This window comes from Phalacrocorax carbo, chromosome Z (genome assembly GCF_963921805.1).
Source record: "Phalacrocorax carbo chromosome Z, bPhaCar2.1, whole genome shotgun sequence".
Lineage (NCBI taxonomy): Eukaryota > Metazoa > Chordata > Aves > Suliformes > Phalacrocoracidae > Phalacrocorax > Phalacrocorax carbo.
Window position 1 is genome coordinate 17,138,763 of NC_087548.1, and position 27,041 is coordinate 17,165,803.

At 38.9% G+C, this 27,041-nt stretch overlaps 1 long non-coding RNA gene across 1 annotated transcript in view; it reads right to left on the minus strand.

The window, feature by feature from the left end:
* Positions 1–879: 879 nt before the first annotated feature.
* The window catches only part of LOC135310460 (uncharacterized), a 58,346-nt gene continuing 32,184 nt past the window's right edge, over positions 880–27,041 (minus strand). The window contains exon 6 of the long non-coding RNA XR_010370521.1: positions 880–2,175. This is a non-coding gene — a long non-coding RNA (uncharacterized LOC135310460). The remainder of the gene's footprint in view (positions 2,176–27,041) is intronic.

A 27,041-nucleotide genomic window follows, 5' to 3' on the forward strand; every position in this document is an offset into this window, starting at 1 on the left:
GACACAGCTGACTGACTTCAGCTATTGACAGGCACAAGCTCCTGTTATTGCCTGATTGTTTTTACTGAAAACTGTTACCAGGTGGAAAAAAAAGTTGTGGTGGCCATAGGATAGTCTGGGGGAACTGGGTTTGTTCAGCCTTGAGAAAAGGAGGCTCAGAGGGGATCTCATCACCATGTACCAGTACTTAAGGGGTACCTACAAAGAAGATGGGGACTCCCTTTTTACAAAGAGTCACATGGAGAGGACAAGGGGGAATGGACACAAGTTGCTCTTGAGGAGATTCCGGTTGGACATAAGAGGGAAATTTTTCACAGTGAGGACAGTCACCCATTGGAATAATCTCCCCAGGGAAGTGGTTGACTCGGCCGCATTGGACACCTTTAAGAGTCATCTGGACAGGGTGCTGGGCCATCTTGTCTAGTCTGTGCCCTTCCCAGAAAGGTTGGACTAGGTGATCCCTGAGGTCCCTTCCAACCTGTGATTCTGTAAAACTATATCAGCTGGTAACTTCAAGTCTGTGTATCACATACAAGCTTTTAATTGCTACAACACTGCCTTAATGTATTTGCCTTGAAAATTTTCAAGTTAAATTAGTTTTATTGTGGGGATATAGGAAAAGGCCTGATTGCCCCTGCCCAAGAGTTCCAAGCAACTTGGTACAGGAAAAGGTAATGCATAATTTACAATTATTAATATTTGAATATTAATAATGTGTTAATATGGTGGGTTGGCTTTGGCTGGATGCCAGGTGCAATCAAGCTACTCTATTAGTCCCCTCCTCAGCAGGACAGGGGGCAGGGAGAAAATAAAATATAAAAAAACCTTTGTGGGTCAAGATAAAGGCAGCTTAATAAAAGCCAAAGCCACATACAGAAGCAAAAGGAAAACAAAGATTTTATTTTCTGCTTCCCATCAGCAGGTGATGTCCAGCCACCTCCCAGGAAGCAGGGCTTCAGTAGACATAGCAGTTCCTCTGGAAGAGAAATTTTATAAATAACAAATGCCCCACACCTTCCTCCTCCTTTCTCTAAGCTTTTATGGCTGAGAAGATCTCAGGTGGTATTGAATATCCCTTTGGTCAGTTTGGGTCAGCTGTCATGGCTCTGTCTCCTCCCCAGATCTTGCCCACGCCCAGCCTGCTGGTGAGGGGGGTGGAAATGGAAAGGCAGCCTTGATGCTGTGCACGGACTGCTCAGCAGTAGCCAAAACACTGGCGTGTTCTCAACATCTTTCTAGCTACATCTACAAAGCACAGCACTGTGAGGGCTACTATGGGGAAAAATTAACTCCATCTCAGCCAGACCCAATACAATTAATTATTGCAGAAAGCTAACCCAGTACTGGAAGAAAATTTTTATGGCTTTTGTAAAGAGTGCTTTCTGTACCTGTTGCCTACAGGCCTGCATACATGAGACACACATTATAGACAATATAGAAAATTACTTGTTCTCTGCATAGAAAACTCTGGGGAAATGTAGCTGGACTTTATAAAAGCACAAAACCACATCTCCATCCTCCATACTCAGGAGTATGGGAGGCCTCATGGAAAAGCACAAAGATGTACAAAACATTTTACACTGTTGGTTCAACTCAGGATATTCTATTTAAAAAATTTTTAACACAACTACTCCTATTAGCTATACAATGGAGGGCCAAACACTTGTATTTATGTTTTAATAATTTTATCAAGCTTTAATAATTTTATGTGTTTATTTTAAGTAATAAACACATCTAAGAATGTTTGTGACCAAGTTGTCCACATGCTGTTACTGACCATGGGCTTCTTAGAATGATAGAACCATAGAATATTTTTGTTTGGAATGGACTTTTAGAGGTCATCTAGTTCACCTCCCCAGTAATGAGCAGGGACACCTTCAACTAGATCAGGTTGCTCAAAGCCCTGTTCTGCCTGACCTTGAACGTTTCCAGAGATGGGGCATCTACTACCTCTCTGGGCAACCTCTTCCACTGTTTCACCACCCCAGTCCAGAGGAGGTCCACAAAGTTGGTGAAGGGTTTAGAGGAGAAACCATACGAGGAGCAGTTGAAGTCACTTGTTTTGTTCAGCCTGGAGGAGACTGAAGGCAGACGTCATCACAGTTTACAGCTTCTTCACAAGGGGAGGAGGAGGAGCAGGTGCTGGTCTTTTCTCTCTTTGACCAATGATAGGATCTGTGGGAATAACAGGAAGATGTGCCGGTGAGGATTATGTTGGATATTAGGAAAAGGTTCTTCCCCCAGAGGGTGGTGGAGCACTGGAACAGGCTCCCCAGGGAGGCAGTCATGGTGCCAAGCCTGGTGATATTGAAAACGCATTTGGACAATGCCCTCAGAGACATGGTGTGAATTTGGGGTTGTCCTGTGCAGGGACAGGAGTTGGACTTGATCATCCTTGTGGGACCCTTCCAACTCAGGACATTCTATCATTTATGATTCTATGAAGGTAAATAATAAGGGCTCAAGGATTTAAGCAGAGATTAAGGTTAACCTAATCCTTGCTTTCTAGCCTTTAACAAACTCTCATTCCATGAAAGTCTCATCCAGGTTTCTGGCAACTTGACTTCATTAACAATCTATGGCTTAAATCTAAACTAATTGCATCCCTGGCTCCCTTTTTCTTTGTGCCTATAGATGCCCTCAGAGAGCTCCAGCAGGCCAGTGAGACAAGACTTCTTTTTGCAAAAGCCATGCTGACTGCTCCCCAATAGGTCATGTTCATTCATGCACACACTGATCATATGTTTTATTACAGACTCAAGCATTTAATCAGGTATGGAAATCAGACCCACTGGTCTGTCATGGGTAACCCTGCTCTGGTGCTGCAGCTGTTTGTGATCGTCTTGTACAGCCCTTCTGCAATTTCACAACAGAGTTCCTTCAGTGCTGTCAGGAGAATAACAACTGGTCCTGACACCCAATTTACCTACTTTGTCTAATAACTCTTTTACACTTCCCTCAAATTAACCTAGGCCCTCTGACTTACCTGTTACAACAAATTTGCTACATGCAGGAATCTTCCCAGATATTGCCTAGCAGTGAAGTCTGCATGCTGGAAGAATATCTAATAAAAATATTGTCATGATGGCTGGCAATTTCTCTGTGATTTAGCAATGATTTTCCTTCTCACACATTCAATTAAAATTTTAATTGGTGGACAAAATTCTATTGCCTCTATAAAGAGAGGAGTATTCTAGTGAATATATTAAAGCTTGTCTAGGTTCACACCTTACTAATTAAACACAGAATTTATCCTGATATTATTGTCATATAAATATTACATACAATTGCAGACATTTCTACACCAGGAGGAAAATACAAGGCACATTTTTAATGAGTAAGAAGAAATCCTGCAAGACTAACATTCAATGTAAAGTGAGCATGAATCTGGAAAAATCTGTATGTGTATAAGAAATTTATTTCAAAGCTTCCTCAGCTTACATAATTCTGGAGAGATTGAAAAGGGAAATCTAAATTCTGAGACACTTCATAGAACTTGAGAACTGAAGTGCACGGGCACCATGCGCACAAAGCTCTGCTAGCATTCCTCATAGGATCAATACAGCTCTGAATCCTCACCAACTCTGGAGGTAGAAGTTCTAAATACGTAGTTTTTTAAGCTTCAAATGGGGAGCTAATGGTGTAATGAGATTTAGTATGATCTCTAAGAAAGGGAGAAAAGAAAGAGAGGACGAAACAGCTGAGTGCCTTTTAACTGCTCTGATTGCCTTCAGTACTCTACATGAGGAATCAGGTAATTTGGACACACTTTTGCAGCAATCATTGTTATTGTTCCCAAATACTCAGTTCTTAAGTCTAGATTCTCTGATGGAAAACATGGAACAAATGTAAAAATTAGAAAGGGCACATTTTCAAAACTTGCTCAGCTTTGTCTACAGTTTACACTGCTAAATCATACAATGCTCTCAGGATCATTCACAATGACTTCTCGCGAAAGGACAGCTGTTAATTTACTGGTGAACCCTTGAAAATCTGTCTTGCATGCCAAGTACTGTTAGAAACCTGTTATATTTGCTATATATTTACCATTATGCGTTTACTAGATGTTACAAGCTTCCCTAACCTGTTGACATAAGGAGGAAACAGACCCAATTTAAATTACATAGGGTGAAATTGTGCAAGTCTCACTGTGAGTAATACAAACAGCAAACCTGCAGATTGCCCTGTTACCTTCAACAGTAACTGAGGGCTGAGGTCTAGATACACAGAATTATTTAGCCAACTAAGCCATCTGGTTGTCATGAGAGCTCTCTAAGTCCCAAACTGAGAATTTTCAGACTCTGAGGTCCAATCCTAGGTCCTTTACCAGAAAAGTCCCATAGGTGACTGCTGTTGCACATACACAGACCTGCCTAAGTTCAGACTGGTACTAGTATAAAAAAAGCAAGAACTAGGTTCAAAATAAACAAAGCCTGTGGTTTCTCACAAAACAACTGAGAATGGAATCACTTGAGAAAGGATGTTTAGGATGCTGAAAGTTCAAGTGGATTTAAGAGTCACCAGGCAGGTGTATAGAAATCTAATGGAGGTTATGACATAGAAATACACATAGCTCATTAAATTCCCGAGCTGAAAGTGTTTGCTGGAAAACGGAATGGTAAGAAATAGTATCAAATGCACCCACCTCATTCTTATACTTTTCTGTCTTCTACTCCTATACTTGTGGCCACTGCTGGGACACAGCATACACTAGGTGAGTAGGTACCTCCTTCACAACTGAAATGTTTTTGTCTCAGTACTGAGAAACATTTAATAAATATTTTGGGGGATCCATACCCTTAGTAAGTGTAGCTGGAAGTAAAGGCAGCATTTCCTGCTTTATCACAGACTAAAGTGCTCACCTCATGAGCAGTCAAATCAGGTTCAATTTCCTTCTGTGCCTGAGGGGAACCAATTTTCCCTGCCAAGATAAATGCTCTAAGCATGATGATGTAAAGGTGTTCTTATGTGTAGCTCCCTTAATCCCTGTGAATTTTTTCTGCCTTCTAAGATTGAATTAAATATTCATGGGTCCAGTAAAATTTAGTTCCACTCCCTGTTGCAACAAGTATTTAATAAGCCTTTACTGAAGCAGGCAACTGAGATGCTAGGATTTACAGGATCTCTTATTTTCCCTCTTTCATTAGTCATTAAAATCCAATTGTGCAGTGTAACTACAGCTGTGTGTTCCCCTAGAGAGTGAGGTGCTGCAACATCCAGCATTGCAACATCTAAGACTTCCAGCTCTGAGTGACTACTGAGCCTGAGCACCAACAGCAGCCATACCAAGGAATGACAGCCATACACAGCCTCCCATCACTCCACTGTCATCTGGGCTTTCCAAGCTCAGCCTTGCCACAGTACAGCTTGCTGTTGTCAAATCACAAGACTGTATTACTAGAAAGCTCAGTATGTGCCACTGTGGCAAGTATAAAGTCCCAGGCCTGCATTTTTCTTGCTTAATGAAAGGAAAGAGTGAGCTCTGCAGAAACTCTACGCCTAAAGTTTAGACTACAAACATGTCCATGTTTTTCATAGCCCATTGCCTTCCTTGGCTTTCAGGTAAAGGAAAGGCTGAAAAAAGCTGAACAGCTTCCAAACGTAGCCCCTTCATTAGCACCGTGCTTTCAGCAGGCAGAGTTGCATCCAGTTTGATAAATTACCACTCTTATATAAAGAAAAAATAATGCTTGTGGTGATGTAGCATACAAGGACTAACTAATGCTACAGACATTTGACTCCTGTACCTCAATGGAGATAACTTTTTTCTTCATTCACTCTAAAACTAAGTACCATCAAGATTTCCTATGAATCAGAAGCTTTCTAAGCCCTGAAGTGAAAAACTCAATATATAGGACTGTCTAATATAAGATTATCCTTAGGGATAAACCTTGTTTATGTGTTTTGTCCAAGAACAGATTATAGTGAATCACTAGCTGAATATGAGTCAACAAGTAATGCTCCTGCAAAAAAACAGACAAACACCAAACTCAAATGTTTATCCACAAGTATTGCTTTCTGCTTTACTGATCACTAGTCAGGCCCTTGATGGAATAGTGCATTCAGTCCTCAGAACTGCCCTACAAAAAAACTATGGACTAACTTCACAGGACCCAGAAGAAAGGAGTTAATTTTATTAGAGCTATAGAAACAATAAGCATGAGAAAGGACAGAATTAGGATTGTTTAATGTGTAACATATGCTGCAGGTGAGAACAATCTTTAAATACATACCAATTTGCTGCAAAAAGAAAGGGCTTAGTATGTTTCCATGGACGCAACAGATAAAACAAGAAATAATTTGTTGAAAGAAAGATTCAGGTTAGATAGTGGGAAACACTGGGGACAATTAAGTGTTGGAATAAATTGCAGAAGGAAATATTGAAGCTTTTGCTGCTGGCAACTTTTGAAAATAGAGCATACACATTTCTGTCAGGGACACTAGATAATTTCTCTCCCTGAGGTCCCTATCAACTTGTTTTCCATAACTGTATGCAAAATACATAAAAATTCTTGAGGAAAGGGCTCAAAATCCAAATTATTTCTCTTCCTTTGTAGCCAAGTGACACATGACTAAATCTTTATTTTTCTTTTAATAGTTTGTAAAGCAGCCCCAGGTGAGCTGGTAGGTTATTACATCATGCTGAGGGGCAAGAACTGTGGTTTTAAGTCTTTCTCAGCAAAATAAAAAGTTACAGTATCTCCCACAATCTGTAGAAGCATGACTTCTAGCCTGTGGCAAACAGCTTTAACAGTTATTTTTAAGAAGTTGTTATCATAAAGCACCAGAGTGAAGCCAGAGTAGAGCATGCTTCCTTGAAGCCCAGCATGCTGCATTCTACCTCCTTTCTCCAACAGCCACTTAATAGCAGGCGTGCAGTACAGATCCTCTCTGTCATGCACATAGCAGAAATCCGTTACTTCCTCTTCCTATAAAGGAAAAAATTATACTTAGTGAAGAGATCCCTTTTACTCCAATTGCTCAGAGTCTGATTTTCTGTTGCCTTACATGTGCCAAAGTTTGAGTCTTAATAGTCACAACCTGGAGTTAGGAGGTCCCCAGGACTAAGAGTGGGGCAGGAAGCATTCTCCAAAGTGTCTCCTTGAGCTTTCAGCTAGGTAAAAGCATACCTTTAATGCTTCTTTATGAGGAAAAGGTGCACCCTTGGTGCTCTGGTGGACAGCTTTCACCTGCAGAACTCTCATCTTATCCATTTCTGCTCTAAAGAACTGTAGTCTGAAACGAAGGAGGTGGCATATGGTGCCTGGTCTTCCCTTGGGCAAAAATGAACAGGTGAAAGGAGCTAATTATGTCCTCCTACCTACGCTGAGCATCTTTTTAAGGGCTGGCACTGTCTAGACCTTGCAAGCCTCTCAGTCTTAATCTGTGTCATGCTTAATCAAAGACAAGAAAAATAACATTTGCAGATGTTTTTGTTTGATCAACAATCTTCTGTTTTATTAGCTGTGAGGTTGGTCTCACATTTCCTCAGATGTGTCATGTTAATTCTTGCCATACTAGATGCACAAATCATACTGGGTTGTTGGATCAGACACAAAGTGAAGTGGCTGCCCTAATTATGTGTCATATCCACATGGCCTTCCAGACATTTAACAGACTGAGGGCTTCAGCAATAGTGTTACACTGCCAGATCCATGGGGAAAAAACATTCCAGAATGCTTTGGGTTTTTCTTTGAATTACTGACAATTTCAAGGATAATAAAGGAAGTTGGAGTCCCCTTGAGTTTTAGCTTTATTTTAACAACTTCCATAGGAAGGAAAATAGAAAGGAAAATTTTTCACAGTGAGGACAGTCAACCATTGGAATAATCTCCCCAGGGAAGTGGTTGACTCGGCCACGTTGGACACTTCTAAGATTCGTCTGGACAGGGTGCTGGGCCTTCTTGTCTAGACTGTGCTCTTCCTAGAAAGGTTGGACTAGATGATCCCTGAGGTCCCTTCCAACCTGGGATTCTGTGATTCTGTGTGATTCTGTGAGTTATTTTAAAAACCAGAGATATATGGATCAACTATACAAAAAGAACTTATCTGCTGAGAACTTGCTGCTGCTTAGAACTCCTCACAAGCCCACACAAATGATCTTTCTGTACTTCTGTATACAGCTACATTGCTATGCAGTGTGGGAATTGTCTGTGACATAGGAAACATAGCTATTAGGCTCTTCCTGTGAGAATTCAGTCAGCTGTACACTCCCAGCAGGAGCTGGATCTCCAGAGGTAACTAGTCATGAGTTTTGAGGCACCTGATGCAGCTGAGAATTCCCTTCCTGTATCTTGCTGTGTTTCTCTGCATCTTCCTGTGAGCAAAGCCTTTTCATTTGTCCCCTGTCCTGTTTCTTGGGCATTGCTCCAGCAATGACCAGAAAGATCAGCTTTAGACACAGCCACACAAGGTTATTTGCAGACAATCCCTAATAGGCAATAATTGGATGTAAATCAGTGCATCCCATATTTAAAGATACAGAACTGGTTTTAAAAGCAAATAAAAACCCAAGCCCAGCAGCATTTGTTTACAAAGCCAATGGGTATATTCCTTAGCCCATCACAGTCTGATTTACTAACTTGAGAGACCAACACTGTCCTTTTGAAAAGAATGAATCAAGTGAGTCAGCTGAGTGGGTCATTGTGAGATACACAGAGAACGTCTTCCAGCTGAGACAAGCAAAGAAGCAATGACTCAAACACAGCACTCAGCAGGAGTACCTGCTACACAAAGCAAAAGATCTCAGTCTGATACAGTAGCTTCAACAGGATCAATAACAAAAGTAAAAATAAAAATAGAAATATTCCAAGTGGATTATGAGAGCTACTGCTCCACATTAGTAGTACGGCTCTAGGTAGAATTAAGTTTCACAAGGTCACTTTTCCTTACAGTTGATTTGCTGGAGGGACAAAGAAGTTATAGCTTCTGAACAGGACCTGAGTCAAGTCTCTGCAGGCTGTGGGAGTCCACAGAGAAGTCTGAGGCACAAGCAACACTTTGCTTATGCCAGACTTTCTGCCCTTCCGGCTCTAAAGTAAATCCCAGCTGTGATTAAAGAGACTAGCCAAAGACCACACAAATTTAGCACAGTTTGTGCTGGTTGCACTGTAGGAGACGTGTGTTTGAAGCCACCTGGTTCCAGATTAGCAACTGCTTCTTAGCAGTGGTTCCTTTTTAAATCTCAACCCTCCTAGCCTCATGGAGAACAGAGCTGGCAGGACAGAGAAATTCTTGTTTAACACAGCTTGAAAATGTAAGGGCTTTATATTTCATAATCATAAATAAAAATGCAACATGCACGTATACTCTTGATGTAGGTATGTTATATACCTTCTGTAAATGTTATATAAGCATAAGGGTGTATATGTGGTGTATAAGGGTGTAGGAAGACAGGAATTTTATATTGAAAAAATGTACTTCTCTTAGCCACAATCAACGGGAAAGTTTTTGCACTTTAAATAAGGGGGTGAGGAAGGAAATTAAAATGGAATTAATTAATAGGAAAATAAATAGTGCTTTTGACCAATTTTCTGCAGAATCTGCCTAATTTTAATCTCATTCACTTAACTGACTCACAGACTTAAAGTTAAGCATATGCTGAATAGGGATTTAAATCACTGTAATGTCAAAATCCTGATTGACGTCATTTGTGAGAGTTCCTTTAGTTATGTTGTCCAGAACGTGATATATTGTATTGATTCATTGTTCTTTGGCTGACTCTGTGACCCAGACTTTGGCTGGGAAAATCATTACTGCTTCAAATACTTTCTTCAAACCCTTCCCTAACAGGGATAGATTCCCTGTTTGTTGCCTTTTTGAGCTTACCCAAAGCTACCTTCTGTAGTTTAAACTGCTTTCTTTTCTGTGTTGCTGTTAGGGAGATTTAGCTTGCCTGTTTAACATAAGTTAATAATTACTTCTCTGGTAAGTCTCCAGTGCTGATAGGACTAGGTCAAATGCCAGAATCCATTGCTAATGGAAGAATTTTTAAATAGCTCGGAGTGGAATTCAGGTGTTAAACAAGAGCTTGGTCACACAGTCAACATGTATGCTCATAAATTAAACAGCTCCAGTGAACAATTCCAGGAAGGATTCACTTGCCTATATTGTTACTGTCTGGGCTGTTTCATGTAAACTAGTTCTAGAGAACAGTCCTAGCACTTTAATGTACTCATACACATTTGTGCAACCACAAATCTGCTCATATCAACCACGTATTCACACTAGACTCCAGTACAGTTTTTAGGCTAATGGCAAGGACAAAATTTGTAAGTAAAGTTCACATAAACTTGGACAGTGTAAACGTTAAAGAGTATACAGGTAATTGTATTATCTACAATTTTGTTTATTGATAGGACAGACCATCATGGGACAGATGAATAATAAGCTTTCTCATTATTATTACCTGTCCAAGATCTACCTCAGCATGATTTATTAAGTAGCAAATAAGATTAAGTGTTTCTTTAAATCTCTCAAGCAGACAGCTTGATTTACTAAATGCTATTTTACCACAAGATAACTGAAAAGGAGCTATGCAGCACTCAGAAGTATTTCAGAGTGCCACCAGAGGCTATAAAAGAATTTCAACAGATATGGAAAAATACTGTGATTGGATTTTGAATTCATAAATCAACATGACAAATAAAGCAAGCAGATATAGATGGAAACAACCTACTGTAAGAAATAATATGAAAAATAGTATTCAGTAATATTTATTCCAGTTCTACTTTATCTGTATTAGGAAAATGAAGGAAAAATGAAGTAGGTAGAAGAGGAAAAATGGAATGGGCGGTACAAAAACACATGGCAGCCAGACTTAAATTTTGTCCCTTCTTATACCTACTAAAGCTCAGGAATTAGAGCACTATTAGGTATTCCAATTCATACTGAGGATGTCCTAGTACTTGACTAGTCAGTAAAGCAGAGTCCTAAAACCTAAAACTGACTTCAGTGGATTTTGAATCAGTTCCTTTCTGCCAGGACAAAATTGTGATGTGCCCATAGAGTTTTCCAGCCAAGCAAAACCATAACACATGCAATACCACTTGTACAGAACTGGTTCAGTACTTCTGCCTCTGAGGTCAGTGGATGATACAGCAGAATAATACCCCTGGAGCTTTATGCAACAGTGTCTCAGCTAGTTCAGGAATGATTCCAGCCAAAACCACATGTTCTACATTCTCAGCCAATGAAACACAGTAAGTGGCGCTGTAACATGCAAGACTTCCAAGCAGAAATAAAGACAGACAATGCCCAAGGACCTAGGATATAGAAATGAGAGCACTTGACTTTCAAAACTGGTTTCTGAATAAAGCATTAAAATACTGAAAGGGAAAATACTTTTTTTTTACTTACTATAGGGATCTGAGAAATAAGCATACACAGCGTAACATTTAATATCACAGGCCAGGGAAACATGCATAAATTTAAGAATGGCTATTTAAAGCTGTTTTATGCAACTACAGTTATAATGTGATTTAAAACATTAACTGAACTACAAGAAACCAGACTTGTGAAGGAATTACTTAATAATTCTTGAGGAATAATTCTTGTGAACTGCTACCAAAAACCTAGAAGATGACAGTCAGATATATGGAATTAAACTTCAGCCAAGGAACTTCTCTGTTGATTTATTTTTGACAAAAATATAGTGAAAAAAAGTTAGGTGATGCAAAATAAAATTCAAGCCTAAATAACACAGTAGCAAGGTTCATTTCTGAGGAGAATCACTGCTGGAGAGAAAAGTTCAAGATCATTTTAAGTTTCCTCCAGGTGTAGTGAAAAAGGAAGAATGAAAGAGAAGAGTGCATGATAAACATAGAGTTCTGGAAGAATGAGTTTGCTTTTCTCCTTTAAGTTTCTCTTACCTTGTGTAATAAGTTCATTTACTAACAAAATAAAGACTGCCATAAAAATCACATACAGTGCCAAGTGTTTGACAATGAAGCTTGTCTGAGTTCTGCAAGATTGAACAGCTTCTTAAATTCCAGATACTCTTTTCAAACTACTTCAGGAACTGACTGAAGAATTTAATTTATTATCACTGTTAGCATCTCTGATAGTATTTCACTTTCATGTTTTTGAAGTTTTTCAAATACTTACATAACCAGCTATGCATTTACATACTTGGATGGATGGAGAGAAAACCGTGTATTTCTGTCCAGAATTTTATGGGAGTAACATGAAGTAACATCCATATGACTGGGACTCAAGCAGTAAGTGTAGTGTGTAATCAGAGAGCTATTTTCAGTCAATTCACTTCACCAGCATTCACTCCACCTTGTTGAATTCCATCTTATATGAGAACCTCCTATCCTCATACTGCCCCTGCACTCTATAACATAGAGGGATATGTTTGCTTAATATCAAGAGGCTGTTGTATACAATTGATATGTGTGTGAAGTTTCTTACAGGAGTTGATGCAGAGACCTTTAGATCTGAAGTACTGGCAAGAAAAAGGCATAGACCATCTCTAAAATATAACAATATCTGTATATGTGACTTCATCCTGAAAGCCATGAGACAAGAGGATTTAAAATAAACTGCCTGCTATTTAACATGTGTTGACATGTTTTATGTGTCATTAAACATTTATCACAATTGCAGATGACTACTCATAATTAGATACTTTTCAGATTGTTAACTATTAAAATGAAACTTTTTTGGTTAACTACAATATTTATTAGATTAATTTTATGTTAAACAAGTTAGAAATCCCTGCTCCCCAATTATTATTTCTATTATGCCAATAGTGTGTCATGCTATCTAAATCTATGGAAAAGTAAGTGAACACCATCTAATGGAAACTTTTCTTCAGGAGTGTTATATTTAACTGAAAGCATACAGAGGTCAGCAGGAATCTTTCTGTTGCATTCAATTAAATTGCTCTTAAGTGCTTTTCTACTTATGTAGCATCTTTATGTAGATGAAAATTATACGTTATTCTTTCTATGCAGTTCTACAAGTTTCATTCTCATAGGTGAGTACTTATTTAATACAGGCCTTGCTTACTTTCCACAGAAACTCTTTGGCTGCTCTCCTTTGTAAATCCCAAAGAATTTGGATTCCTTGTGCACTAGGTATGAAAGGATTTCCTTCCTATCCTCCTCCAAGAATAATTTTAATAGCTACTCCTCATATTTACTGTGTAGACCAATTTGGTCTGTTGGGTTTTGAAATTAATTACTGGTTACTTTTTTCTCACTCTCTGTGCCCTCTGCTACAATGGCAATGAATCTCAGTTAAGATTTTATTCTAGCACATATCTTCTCCTTTTGAGTTTTGCATAATAAAAGTGTCTTTGGCTGCTAGGGTACAGAATGATAAACAGATACAATGTCAAGTAATTTAAACTTCCCATAATTCTCCATGGTATTGATTTCTGCCAAATATTTGCCTCTCCATTCATTTCAGCTGAGAAAAATGCAAATTAATGGTTCAAAAATGGGCCTCTTGTATCTTTACCAAGATTAAATGTCTCAGAGTAAAAACATTGACATAAAAACTTAATTACAGTTAAAATTATGAAAATATTATTGATTCTATTTCATTGTATAGTGTGTTAATTATTGATTTAACTAAATTAATTTACTAAGAATTGACTAAAACAAAACATTTTCCTATCACATACTGAAAAAACATGAGATGAGCTTTGTTTAGCTTTAAGCACTTTAGTTGTATACGGAATAAGACATATATTTTACAGGGAAAATGTTTATTTCACTTGGCATGACATCAATAACCTCTAATATATACTCCATCCAATTCCTAAGGACAGGTTTTCAGAACACAAAACCCACTGTTCATAAAGCTAGCAATAACTTATCTGAAATCTAACTGGTAACCAAAAAAGGAGCAAATTATATACATAAAATTCCCAGTAATCCCTTATAATCAATTCCTCTCTTTCTTCCTGCTTATTGGGATATATTGATTTGATCCTTCTGTACTTGCAACCTAGACTTCAGTTTTCAGTATCATTAGTTAAACACTTTTAAGTTTAACTCCTCGAAGTCTAGAGTACTCAAATTCAGCAAAGCAGTTACACGCACAAATAGTCCTAGTACGACTTACTGGGATATCACAAAAAAAAAATTGAGTTAAAGTTTCGGTCTTCCAGTTGAGCATGCACTTAGGCTCACTGCTGAATCAAGTGTGTCCACTCATCCAAGGATCAAACTGTAGGATCAAGCCTGTAAGCAGTATATCTAATTTAAAAGTACATGAATGATGTGGGAATGGGCACCAGCTTGTGATATGGTTTTTGATCATTCCAATTTGTATGTCACATGTTGCTATGTGAAATGCTCTTGGTAAGATACCAGTACTCATCTTTCATCTGGCGTGATCAGCTTGCTTCTTCTTGATACATATGGGCTCCCCAAATAGAAGACTCCAATTTCTTCCATAGAGAGACTGGGATTACATGGAGCAATGCCAAAGGTTATGAACTGATCAGAACGGGAAAAAGAAGTATAGGAGAGTTCCTCTGCAGGGGTACAGGGACATTTACATCGTTTGTCCATAGCTGGTAGATAAAACTCCCCAGCTTTGCATGGGCCAAGCTTTGGACCTAGGTCTGTCCAGTACCAAGGAAAAGGGATAAATCTGACACTTAGCCTTATGGTGATATAGCCATGGTCTTCTAAGGCTTCTCTTAATCTGAAGATTACACCAGAAAAAATTGTTTTATTTCCATACTGAGATGTAAAAAGAGGCTGCAGTTCTGTTCATCCTGCTTGAGGTTAATGTATCAATCAAGAAGGAATAATAAGGATTTTTTTTGTGACCAAGATGCCAGTGACCCTCAGATACCAATCCCCACTCTCCAGTGTGTGCAGTCTTCACAGTTTGTTTCCTGATCTGGGGACAGAGAGCACACTACCTCTCTACTGGAGCAACACTGGGAATGGTTGAAGAGTATAGAAAATTGCAGAATCAGGGAAAGCCCTACTTGGAGTTTGATATGACATCCCAAGGTTATTTGGGAGGATGAGAGGAAATTGCTTGCTCAAATGGAAGAATTGTAAAGGTAAAAAATCTTGGAATATATCACTGCCTTAGGACCAACATGAAACTGAAAGTACTATGTCCTTCATTCACTTGTAAAGAAAACTCTCTATTGTTTTAGGCAAGAGTACCTGCTTGTTGTTCAAACACAGAAAGGCTTCTGGAGTTAAAGGTTTTTTACAGAAAGTTTTTATCTAGTTTTGAACAATTTATCATCAATATCAACTACGTTCATTAAAATTTATGTTTCATTAGCACTGCGGCAAATTAATTTATCTCTCATTTTAGAACTAAGTCTTCTTAACACTTCGTTTCACTTAGGATTCAGTTTGTTCCTTGTGTGCATCCTAACTTGGTTCCAAGAATTTTTCCAAATGATAAGTATTAACCACAGAAGTATTCCTTGGTGCCATGCGCAGAAAGGTCTGTGCATTTTTCATTAATTTTTCATTAATATTTTCATTAATATTTTCATTAATATGGAAAATCACACACACTTAATATTAGTACTCAAGCATTATAGGATATAAGTATAAAAATATTTAATCAAGTCATACCTAGTTCTGTGGAAGTTTGCCATCTCAGGGAAGGAGGTAATTCTGCACAAAGAATTTAATAATTTAACTTTTTATCGTGAGTTCTAGCCTTCAGAACCAAAAATAAAATCTCAGGTAATCAAGAAAGAGAGAAACGAAGTTACACGGCAGTGCCTTTCAAAAGAGGGAGGCATATAGGTTTTAATAAATATGTTGTTTATATGGATTTGAGGTTAGAAATCCAGAATAAACTGACAGAGACTCTTCAATTCCCCACCTCTCACTGTTACCATGGTAAAAAAAATGCAAAGTAACCACATGGTAAATTTCTTATTGCCATCTACAGACAGAGATGCCTTATCATCCAGCCTTCTCCTACAATAATTCTATTCAAGAGTTGTATTCAACACTTATGGAAAATGTCTTCTATAAAGGCAAATGGAAAAAAGATGGCTCCCACATCTCTTGTCAGTCTCTGTGATTCAGACCGTCTAACTTAAACAAGGCATGTCTCTGGATGAAGAAACACAGAAAATTAACTTCTTTGGATTAATTACAAATCGCTTAGTAGAGGTTAATCCTTCACAAAGGCTGGCAGAGGATCTGGGGCTTCTGTTTTTACACCAGTGTTGATAGATCTATAGCTGATTAATCCAGGACCTGATCCAGGAATTGACCCATTCTTCATTAAGAGAAAAGAGCCCCTATCTTCCATTTACCCATGTCCATTGTGAACATATTCCTTAAACATCCCCTGCCACCATTCTGACTTCACCTAAGCACTCTTTTTTACCTTTTACAGGATTACTAATCTTTTTCACTCCACTTCTTTTCCCTTTACTTTTTCAGATGTTTAGCAGAATGCCCAGTACGTGCTCTATCGTCATTTCAGTTGTGGATAAGGCCTCATTGTTTTCCACTCAGACACAGAATTGCTTTCTGAAAACAGTTTGCATTTGCAGTCTCTTCCAGTCTACTTTAGTGTTAAAATTTCCCTTACTCACCGTCTTCATGTGGTTTTTTCCTATAGAAATGACTATTGCTGGGTCTCAGGAGAGTGCAGTTGTGCCGCAGCACCTTTTTCAGCTTGCGTCACTAGAACATCATAGTCTGGAACCAGTTTTCCATCTTGCGGTTCACCCATTTTATTTCCTCTGCCCTCTCTGAATTCTCAGCAAGGAGATTTTTTTTTTGCCTTTCTTAACTGCAGGGCTTAAGGGATCACAATATTGCAGTTATTTGTGGCTTGGCTTTCTCCCTCTCTTTCTCTCATCTTACAATGCTGCACTCCCACCAGTTCAAACTTCTAAGGTAGTTAGTTCTCTCAAGTTATGAAGCCAAGAAAAAAAGAAAAGGATTTTCTTTCTACTACTTTCTGTTCTCATATAAATCTACTGTAAGTGAAGTGCCATTGTTGCATCTGGCAGTTAAAGAGATGCAACTAAGCACAAAAAATTCAAAGAGGCATGGCCCTTTCTGCCTATGTCCAGCTTATGCATTACGGATGCTAATGCATTAAGTTTTTGTCAGTGACATTTGTCCTACTCTTACCGAGGTCAGGTTTATCTCCTGAACTGGGACTGAATTTGGACTTTTGTCAACTGTGCCACCTGTATAAGACATTGCCCATGTAAGAACATACTAGGGAGATAAATTTAAGCACTTACATTTTTTAAAATGTATTAATCTTTACATACCATTGTTATTACACATGGATTGTATTTTTACATTTCAGTATTTTCACAAGAGCCTATTTAAAGACATTCTGCACCAACTACTAATGCAGAGGCAATCCCTTTGTTAGGAAACTCCCCAGCTATACTAGTTTTAGTATAAAACCTGAGTTCATAAATTATGACAGAATACATTCTATAAAGATAATGAAGGTAGTGCAAGTTTCATGCATGCCTATTCCCTAATGAAGAGTTAGTTAATTTTAAAATGCAGTGATACCCCTTTACTAAAAAACTATAATGCTTCTGAAAAGCCTGGTTTTGACTTGCTAAAATTAAGAGATACGTAATCTCACACAGCTCCTTGAGATAATACTGTCTAGAACTAATACAGCCTCAGCTGTTCTGGCAGCATTTCAGTCTGATTAGAAATACTCATGGGAGAAGAGCATTAGGTGAACATCAAGCCTGTGGTAAGCAAACGCAAACACTAACTTCTGCAATGCACAGATGTCAAACAGTTTTCAATCTAATGATAAATAACTAACTGTGAAATTGCTTTTATACAGCTTGAAAGCCTAAATATTGCCAACCTATTACCGTAAACTACCAAGATCTCTTCTAGTATCCTGGTATTTTTTTATTTTCCTCAGTGATTAACACAGTCTACTGTGCTAACACAGCTACACTACTTTAGAGTGAAGGATATGCTCAGTTTGTTATTATTTTAAATATTAAAAGCTGTGTATCATATGGTGGATTATAATCTTATTTTAACGAGAAAAATGTTCTCCACATTCATCTGAAGTATGCAGTCCACTTAGTTGCATTCCTAAGTATTTAAATTAAGGCCTTCAGAATGCCACCCTCGAAGTGGACTCTCAACTAGGATTTATCCTTGGAAGCACATGCATTCATGGAGTTCATTTACGGCAATAAACCCCTTTCAGCCAGTCACATTTCTCCCTTGGCTTCAGTGAGGGTTGGATCACATCCTTAAAGATAATCAACTACAGAAACTGGAGTCTCTAATCTTGAATATTAACAAGAAGAAAGAGTGCAGCAGGGATAGCACTACAGATCCAGCTGCTCAGCCAGTAAGAAAGACTGTGTTCCTTCACAAGAAGGAAATCACATACACATCTCCTTGATGAATTGTGGGAGATTGTTGCAATTTCTTCCAGGAACAAAATGCAAGGGCACAGTGACTGCTACACCACAAGTAAATATGAAAATAGTGATTATCTCATCACTGAAGCTCCTAGTTTTTGGCTTGTAATGCATGCACTCTTTAAAATGCTCCTGAAAACACTTTACTCCATTTTCTCTCTGAGGCATCGAATGATGCCTAGAAAAGGATTAATAATTTTTTTCAGTCTGAAGATTGTTTCCTGAATTCAGATGAGCTGTGAATTATAATAAATTTATAAACAAAGATAAGAACACAGCTACCCATTATAAGGAAATATGCACAAAGGAATAGCATTTTTCATATTACAATTTGTATTCCTTGTTTATAAATTAATTGGCCAAGGTCAGAGGAAAATATTCTCTCATACAGTATATGAAAATTTTCCGGAGACCTATACACTAAGCTGCATGTGGTCTTTTCAGAAAGTTGTACTGGATGAACAAAAATGGTGAAGAAGTTTCAGAATAAATTATTTCTGTTGTGGTACTGCTGTTTTTAAAATGCAGGACAAACCCTGCATTTTGTCTTACTATTTTGACTTTCCCATACTTGCAATACATGCTGGTGTTAGAACAGGGGAATTAAACACCTTTTCTTCCAGCACCCAAAATCTTTTACACTTTTGAAATGCATGTTTTTTACCCCCACTCAACTTATATAAGAAATGGCAGTTTGATATTGCCAGTTGTAAATCAAAGATTATTTAATGAGATTTAAAGTTTCCTAACAATTTTTCAAAAACTAGCACTTAAATGGACAACAAAACTGTGTTAACCATCCCTTAGCAAGCTTTCCCATTGCCACATTGTACCACATGCTCTCACTGTTTTATCATTCAGTATTCCACAAGCTCTTTATACTGGGAAAATTTGGTACTGCTCCCAAAATAAACTGACCTGGTCCTTCTGCCACCTACTTCTTTCAAGCCGCATGCCACCTGTTCAGCTTCATTACAGCACCCACGCTTGCACATCAACAGAACCACAGACCGGAGAATTGATCCAAGTGAAAAGTCACCATTAATTTTTGCTGGGCAAGAATGAACACAGGAGAATTGGCAGAGGACAGGACTTCCTTAAGTACTACCACTGGCTTATGCCAGACTAAAGTGTTCAGGAATGTATGGTACCTGTTTTCTATTCTGAGAGATATTTTTGGACTTGCTAGTACTTAAACTACAGCTGTGAATTTTACTTGCTCTAAAAAGGCCCTTTATGTATGACAGCAGAGCAGCACTGGGGCAGGCAACCAAAGAAGTTGTGGAATTTCCATCCCTGCAGGTTTTTTGAACTTGGCCAGGCAAAGCCATGGCTGACCTAAAGTTCAGTCTTCCTTGGAGCACAAAGTTTGACTAGAAAACTTCAGATGTCCAATCACATTACCATGACCTGTGATCTGAAGTACTGAAATAAAGCTAGTAAGTACTCAGTTAATCAAAATAAATACATATAGGATTGTGTCTCACTGTGTAGACTGACTGTCTTGGCTCTTAACCTGAAATCCGCTCTACACTGTCAATGCAGATTTTCAAAGCACTCCTTATGTAGCAAAAGGGAAAGTCCTTCCTGAAGGTAAGCATACATAATTGAGATGATTTCAAATTGCATTGCCTTTTCCTAATACTTTAAAGGCAGGAGGGCACAAAATTGGCATCCCACTTGGCTTCTCACTCTAGCTAATCTGCTTTTACTTATTCCCCAAATACCTAACTATCAGATCGCTTCTTCCTTGTGGAAGCCCCACCCTAAAAGTGTCCTTGGGAAAAGGACACCAAACACATTATTGCAAGAGGCCTGGCAGAATATAACTTCAGTGGGGAAATGATGATGGCCCAGCTATATAAGGAACACTTGGTGCATGGATAAGCAGGATGCAGCCTAACTCCATTAGGACCTCTGACCTTGTGCTGGGAAGTAAGGGGAATACATGAAGAAAACAATAAGTATGGGTCACAGATAGAAAAGGATGCATAAAGGCCGACCTGCTATAAGATATTACTAAAACCTACAGAATATGCAACTGTAGTGGATCTCTTTTCACTCTATAATTGAGGAAGTATTAGATTGTTTCTAATTTAGAATGCAAGTGAAGATTATGGCTGTGGGATAGGAAAGTGAGAGTTACTGAAGTGTTCTGAATGTCCAGGAGATTTCCTGAAGGATTCTCTTTTCCAGGCTGTATGGAGTCCTGTGCAAGTATCTAGAAACTTTGGTATCTAATTGCTTGGTCAAAACACAAGCTAGGCCCAGGTGGCAAGCTATAATGCATTATCATTAAGGCCAATGGAATGATGTTCATAAAAAACCATGAGCTTCTAAGCCTCATCTTAACCTTAGAGCCCTAAGGCCCCAGCTAACAGCTTAAAGCTTAGGGCTTAGATTTCCATCTGGATCATTTTACTATCATAGGAATAACTTAAAGCATCTGAGCAGTCCCAGTGAAGTCCATGCAAGTAGTCACTTAGAGGTTTGCTTGAACTGACTCACACAAGAACTAAAGACCAAAACTCTGAGCAAATATTGAACAGTGCTCTTTAACAGTTTTCAAATTACCACTATACCACATCTTTTAAAAGCTTTACTGAATAAATATCTCACTAAGTTTACTCTGAGAATTTCCTATTTGTGCTATTTTCTTCACAGCACACTAGGCAAGTTTACTGAGACTCCACTTGGTTAAAGCAAGGTGTTTACCTGTGCATTTGCTTAACAAATATTAAATTATACATCTCTCTAGATACCACTTATACCCTGAGGCTGCAGAGGTCATAAACAGAAATTCACTTAAAATTTTTTAGCCTCCAGATGCACCGGTTCTCCTATCACAACAAACTAGCACCTGGATATTTCCAGTGTCATGATGATATCATGACATCATCATGAATCATGTCATGATATTATAATGTCATAAGCAGAAAAACTTACATAGTACATTTTGCAGAGCCCTGTCAAAAAGATTTAGAACAGTTCTTCACAAGCACTAGATTAATACACTTAAAAGTTTCAAAAGAGATTTTCATATCAATATCCAGTGTTGTGAAAAAAGAGCTGCCACATTACAGGAGCTGACATTATTTCAGCTGATATTATTTTTTATCTTCTTTAAGTTTATAATGCTTCTATCACCCTTTAAAGACTAAATCATACACCTGTTGACTAAGTCAATACCAACTCCAAGTAGCTCCAAGTTAGTAGTGTATCATTACTCCTATTTTAACTAAATGGACTTACGCTGTTAAGGACATAAATTGCTAAGCAGCAGAAAATATACTGAAAGCTGTTATAAAATCTGTTAAAAAGTGATACCGTATGTGAGAAACAAATTTTAATTGCAGTAGAAGCTGAGAGTTCGCAGCAGCGGCAAAAACAACAGAACCAGTTGCTACTTTCACAAAAAAATAACAACACAGCAGTTCCTGATTAGGCAACAGTTCTTGTGATTATTTCCCTGGTAATTTTAAGAACTATAGTAAAAACTGCCTGTTAACAAAATTCAGTCCTGCCCAACTAAAGGACTTCAGCAGAAATTGAGAAGCTTGTGAACAATGAAATATGAATGCACTAGTAGTCCCTTGAGCAGTGGAATCAACAAATCACATTTCCTCCAGATTTGTGTTTCATTTTACTACACAGGCCACTGCAGTCCTCCTTACTTTCCACAGGGTAATAACCAAGTATGTCTAATAAGACTGAACGCTAATCACTGTTAAAGCCTGGTGCATCAGCTAATATACAATAAGTTGATTGCACATACAGATGAACAAAGTATTCCCTCAGCCAGTTAGGTTTCTGCAGTAACACTACCTAGGAACTGCATATGGTACCACATTAATATAAGAGCAGCCATAATTACAATGGCCTGTTGTGGCTCACCCACAAAAATGATTTTTTAAACTCCACAACTTTTCTTACCTGGTTAAATAAAGTTTGGCACTATTAACGGAAATACTTAACTTCTGAACTTCCTCACATGCAAGAAGCAGCATTCACAAACACCACTGTAAAATTTTTTACTGTCAGGTTAATATCTCTGCAAACTCTGATGACAAAAGCTATGATAGCCATGAATTTATGCTACAGGAAGTATCTCAACTGCTGGAGCTGTTAACAAACGCATGTTCTGGTTATATTTTGACTTTGGCCTGTTCTCAAATACTCCAAAGAAAAACTCAGAGGGCGCTTTCTCACTTTTCAAGGATTTGAAATAGATTTCATAAATATGGAACATTTCTACTGTTAAAATCAGAGGGAGGACTTGTGCTGACTTCACTAGAACAACAGTGAAGTCAGAGAAGCCCACTGCTCTGGACGGAGGCCTGTCATTAGCAGTGTTCCCCAGGGGTCTGTGCTGGGCCCAGTCCTGTTCAACATATTCATCAATGACCTGGATGAAGGGACAGAGTGTAACCTCAGCAAGTTTGCTGATGATACCAAGCTGGGAGGGGCGGCTGATACACCAGCAGGCTGTGCTGCCATCCAGCGAGACCTGGACAGGCTGGAGAGCTGGGCCGAGGGGAACCTCTTGAAATTCAACAAAGGCAAGTGCAAGGTCCTGCACCTGGGGAGGAACAACCCCATGCACCGGTGCAGGTTGGGGGCTGAACTACTGGAAAGCTGCCCTGCTTAGAATGACCTGGGAGTGCTGGTGGGCAGCAGGTTGACCATTAGCCATCAGTGTGCCCTTGTGGCCAAGAAGGCCAAAAATATCCTGGGCTGCATTAAAAGGATTGTGGCCAGCAGGTTGGGGGAGGTTATCCTCCCCCTCTACTCTGCCCTAGTGAGACCACATTTGGAGTACTTTGTCCAGTCCTGGACTCCCCAGTTCAGGAAAGACAGGGAACTACTGGAGAGAGTCCAGTGGAGAGATACCAAGATGTGCATCTTTCTTATGAGGAAAAGCTGACAGGCCTGGGTTTGCTCAGCCTCGAGAAGAGCAGACTGAGGGGGGATTTCATCAATACCTATAAATAGCTGAAGGGTGGGTGTCAGGATGATGGGACTAGGCTCTTTTCAGTGGTGCCCAGTGACAGGACCAGGGGCAATGGGCACAAGTTGGAACACAGGAAGTTCCAGCTAAACATGAGAAAAAACTCCTTTCCTGTGCGGGTGCCAGAGCAGTGGCACAGGCTGCCCAGGGAGGCTGTGGAGTCCCTTCCCTGGAGACATTCAAACCCTGCCTGGATGTGGTCCTGTGCCCCCTGCTCTGGGTGTGCCTGCTCAAGCAGGGGAGTTGTATGAGATGATCTCCAGAGGTTCCTTCCAACCCCTCCCACTGTGTGATTCTGTGATTCTGTGAACACCAAACTGCATTCTTAAAATTGAGACTCTCTATTTGCCAAAACAAAGTTAACTTGCTTGCCTAAGTCATCATCAGCCCTAAATAATGATCTGATTTTAAATGATCCTGCTTGTCTAGAATTTATCCCAAAACAGAAACAGTGGTATTACAAACCTCTGGGAAAGCAGATGCCTAAATAAAGAGCTCCCATATTGATCATCTGTGGAAGTCAATGTATGTAGATTGCCAAACCCTTCAATTTCAGTAGCATTTCGCAACAGCAGAAAACCTCGCCTGTGCGCTTCTTAATGCAAAACTGGAAATCTGTCATACTTAATTCAGGAATCCACATCCTATTATATTCGCCTATTAATCAACATTCAGTATAAGTTGTACTATAGCAATACATGTTTGCAGAAATAGAACAAAGATTATGTATGTATTCAATCTTTCATTTGTTTAGTAAGTGGGCTTAGCCTGAATGATGAGCCCTTCCAGTATGCAGTAATATAAATGTTACAGTAAAGCACAGGAGTAACCCTGCTCACTAGGAGAAAGCCAGTTCTTTTTTATGTAAGTAGTTCTTTGTGGAGAAAATGGTAAAACTAGCTTTTATTCCCAGCAAATGTGATTATATGGACGGAGAAATGCACCACATTTTAATAAAAAACTTAAAATATTTTTCTATGCTTATCTCTACAGACAACTAATATTATGACATTCATTTTAGAGCACCCATAGCCCTAACTAGTACGCTACAAGCACAGAAGTTGCATTTCCTTCTTAAAAATAAATACAACCTTATTTTAAATATGACAGAAGCAGCAAGTCTTGAAAAAATTGAGAGAAATGAAGGTCAGGGAAAAAACAATAAATTCATACCGCTGTGCAATGCACATCAGGACATGAAAAACCTGTGAGACTGATGATTCCAATTGTATTTCTTTTTATGCTTTATCCAGAAGTTTGTTATTGCCAACTGCTGTTCAAACCAGCTACCTTCATTGGTTGGCTCAAGTGGGACTTCACACCACTGTGAAAATTTTGAAGGCTTATATGCCTCTTGCCTGGGTAGAATCACAGCTACTGAAATCTTTAGAAATAAATTAATGTAAAACTTGGTAGATAGAAAAGGAGGTTCACTCTGTTTCTTTAGACTTTGGCCACCTATACTCTCTTCAAATCTCAGAGTGCTTTCAGTATGGAAAACAACCATCTGATAAAGATAAAGGTTCTGATAAAGATAATAAACATATTTGTGAAGCCTCCTACACACTCTAACGTAGGTGGATGCTGGAGTTATGTAGGTGTATGTACTCATGAGCTTTATACCTCATTATACATCTTCTAATCTTTTTATTAATTTAATTAAGCAACTTCACCTCATATTTTTGGCATGTGTTCAGAATAGTTATACTTCCTTCAATTAAATGCACAGGAAATCAGACCTACTTACCTAGCTAAACTGTACACTAGGCTTGACCCACTTAAATGGCATCAGCTCACTGGTTTTCCTTGTTTCGGTACAGCTAGAACCAAGCAGAAATGACCCTGGCAAGATAAAGCCTAACTACAGAATCCAAACAGATACTTATGTATGTATTTAAATACGAGTGGTGCCTACTTAAGGAATGAGCTGGGAAGTTAAATTCCTCTATAGGCTTGTTATTTCCCATGCAGAATAAAATCACTGTAAAGCTCAGGAAAAGCTAGTGGATATATCAGAAGCCTATCAGCATTCTGGGAGAAAGACTGTTTGCATAAAGCATATGACAGCAAGCTCCAACCATTTATCTCCCATTCATTTTAAGTCAGTTTTACAGAAGCATGTATTACTACTGAATATTCAGCTTATACTAGTAATATGTCTAGCTTACATCTCAGGAACAAGGAGAAGATATGAACCTGGCAGTAATGTAAATTAAAATAAGATGATTTGTGAGCCAAAAAGTGGGACTACCATCCTCTTCGGCACTCTGTAAAACTACTATACCCCAGCCCTCTTGAAGGGCTTAGTGGCTTAAAAAACACAAGGTCAGGCACATGTCAATAGTGTTCAACAAACTCCCCCCATTCATGCCCTTCTGCATTCACCACTGGTGCCACTCCCACTTGCAGAAGATTGTAGCATTACTGCAGTATTTCAGAAATTGCCCTGTTCTTCGCAAACCTGAACAGCATCCACATGGGCTGCTTCTCCCAGTTTCACAAGTCCATCTTCAGATATGTTCTCTACCCTATTTCCACATTGTCCACAGTTACTACTGTAGTAATTAGTACGTAATCTGCATTATCTGTTACTTGGATTTGTTGGTCAGCATCTCATGGCCAGTAGTCTAGCATCACAACAGCACAGATATCAATGAGCAGATCAGGATTTTTTTCCCTAAGGAAGAAGGACTAATCTTCCTGCCCCAGAAGAAACTTATGAACTGTTGGCTCATCCTCAGCCCCAGACCTTGTCACTCCACTTTCTGAGCAGATGGCCCCATTTGTTTAAGAGAGAAATTCTGTCTCACATTTCCAAATTAGTCTTACAAATATGAGCATCTGGCTTAAAGAGAATAAAACAAAAGAAAACCTATCCACTCAGACTGATGACACATGAGCATAATAGCGCAATAGAAAAGGAATAGGCCCAAGAGTTGAGCCGAGGTTGTGCGAGATGTACTCAACAAAAGCCTAAAAAAGCAAGGTTTGAACTTTATAGCGTCCTCATCTTAAGCATTTGCAGCAAGATCTATCTTGGAATACATTGGTTAAAAAATACTAGCAGCTCAATGGATTTTGCCCAAACAGAATGAAATAGATATTACACATGACAGCATAAACCCTCTTCCACGTATCCATGTGACTTGAAAGGATGATCTTTCCCTGGAAAGATGGAGAAACAGATAGTAATAAAGGTTGAAAAGCACAGACTGAGCCAGCAATTAAAAGCAAGGTTAGCAGAGGTACAAAAAGTGTGTTTATAGAGACAAAGCAGTGCTATGCAGGGAGAAATTAAGTATCTCCACATGAGCTAACTCCAGTACTGGAATTAGTGTACTGCACTAGCATGGTGCTCTTCAAGCCAACGTTCTAATTCATACCAAGCTGGTAATGATGGGCATTGCTACACTAATATATCCTAGGTAACAACTTTAGATGTAGCTTAAAGTACCTTTGCCCAGCACTGTCTTCTGCCATAATTACAGACGGTTCTTAGTACACAGGGGTGAGTTTTGAGATCACAGTCTGACAAGGCTAGTTGCTGAAAGCTAGTTATAGGAAAGGAAAAAAGAGGGAGACCAGCAGACTCAGTAAGTCAGTCTTCTCCTGAAAAATAAGTGTTGAATACTTTGGGTCACG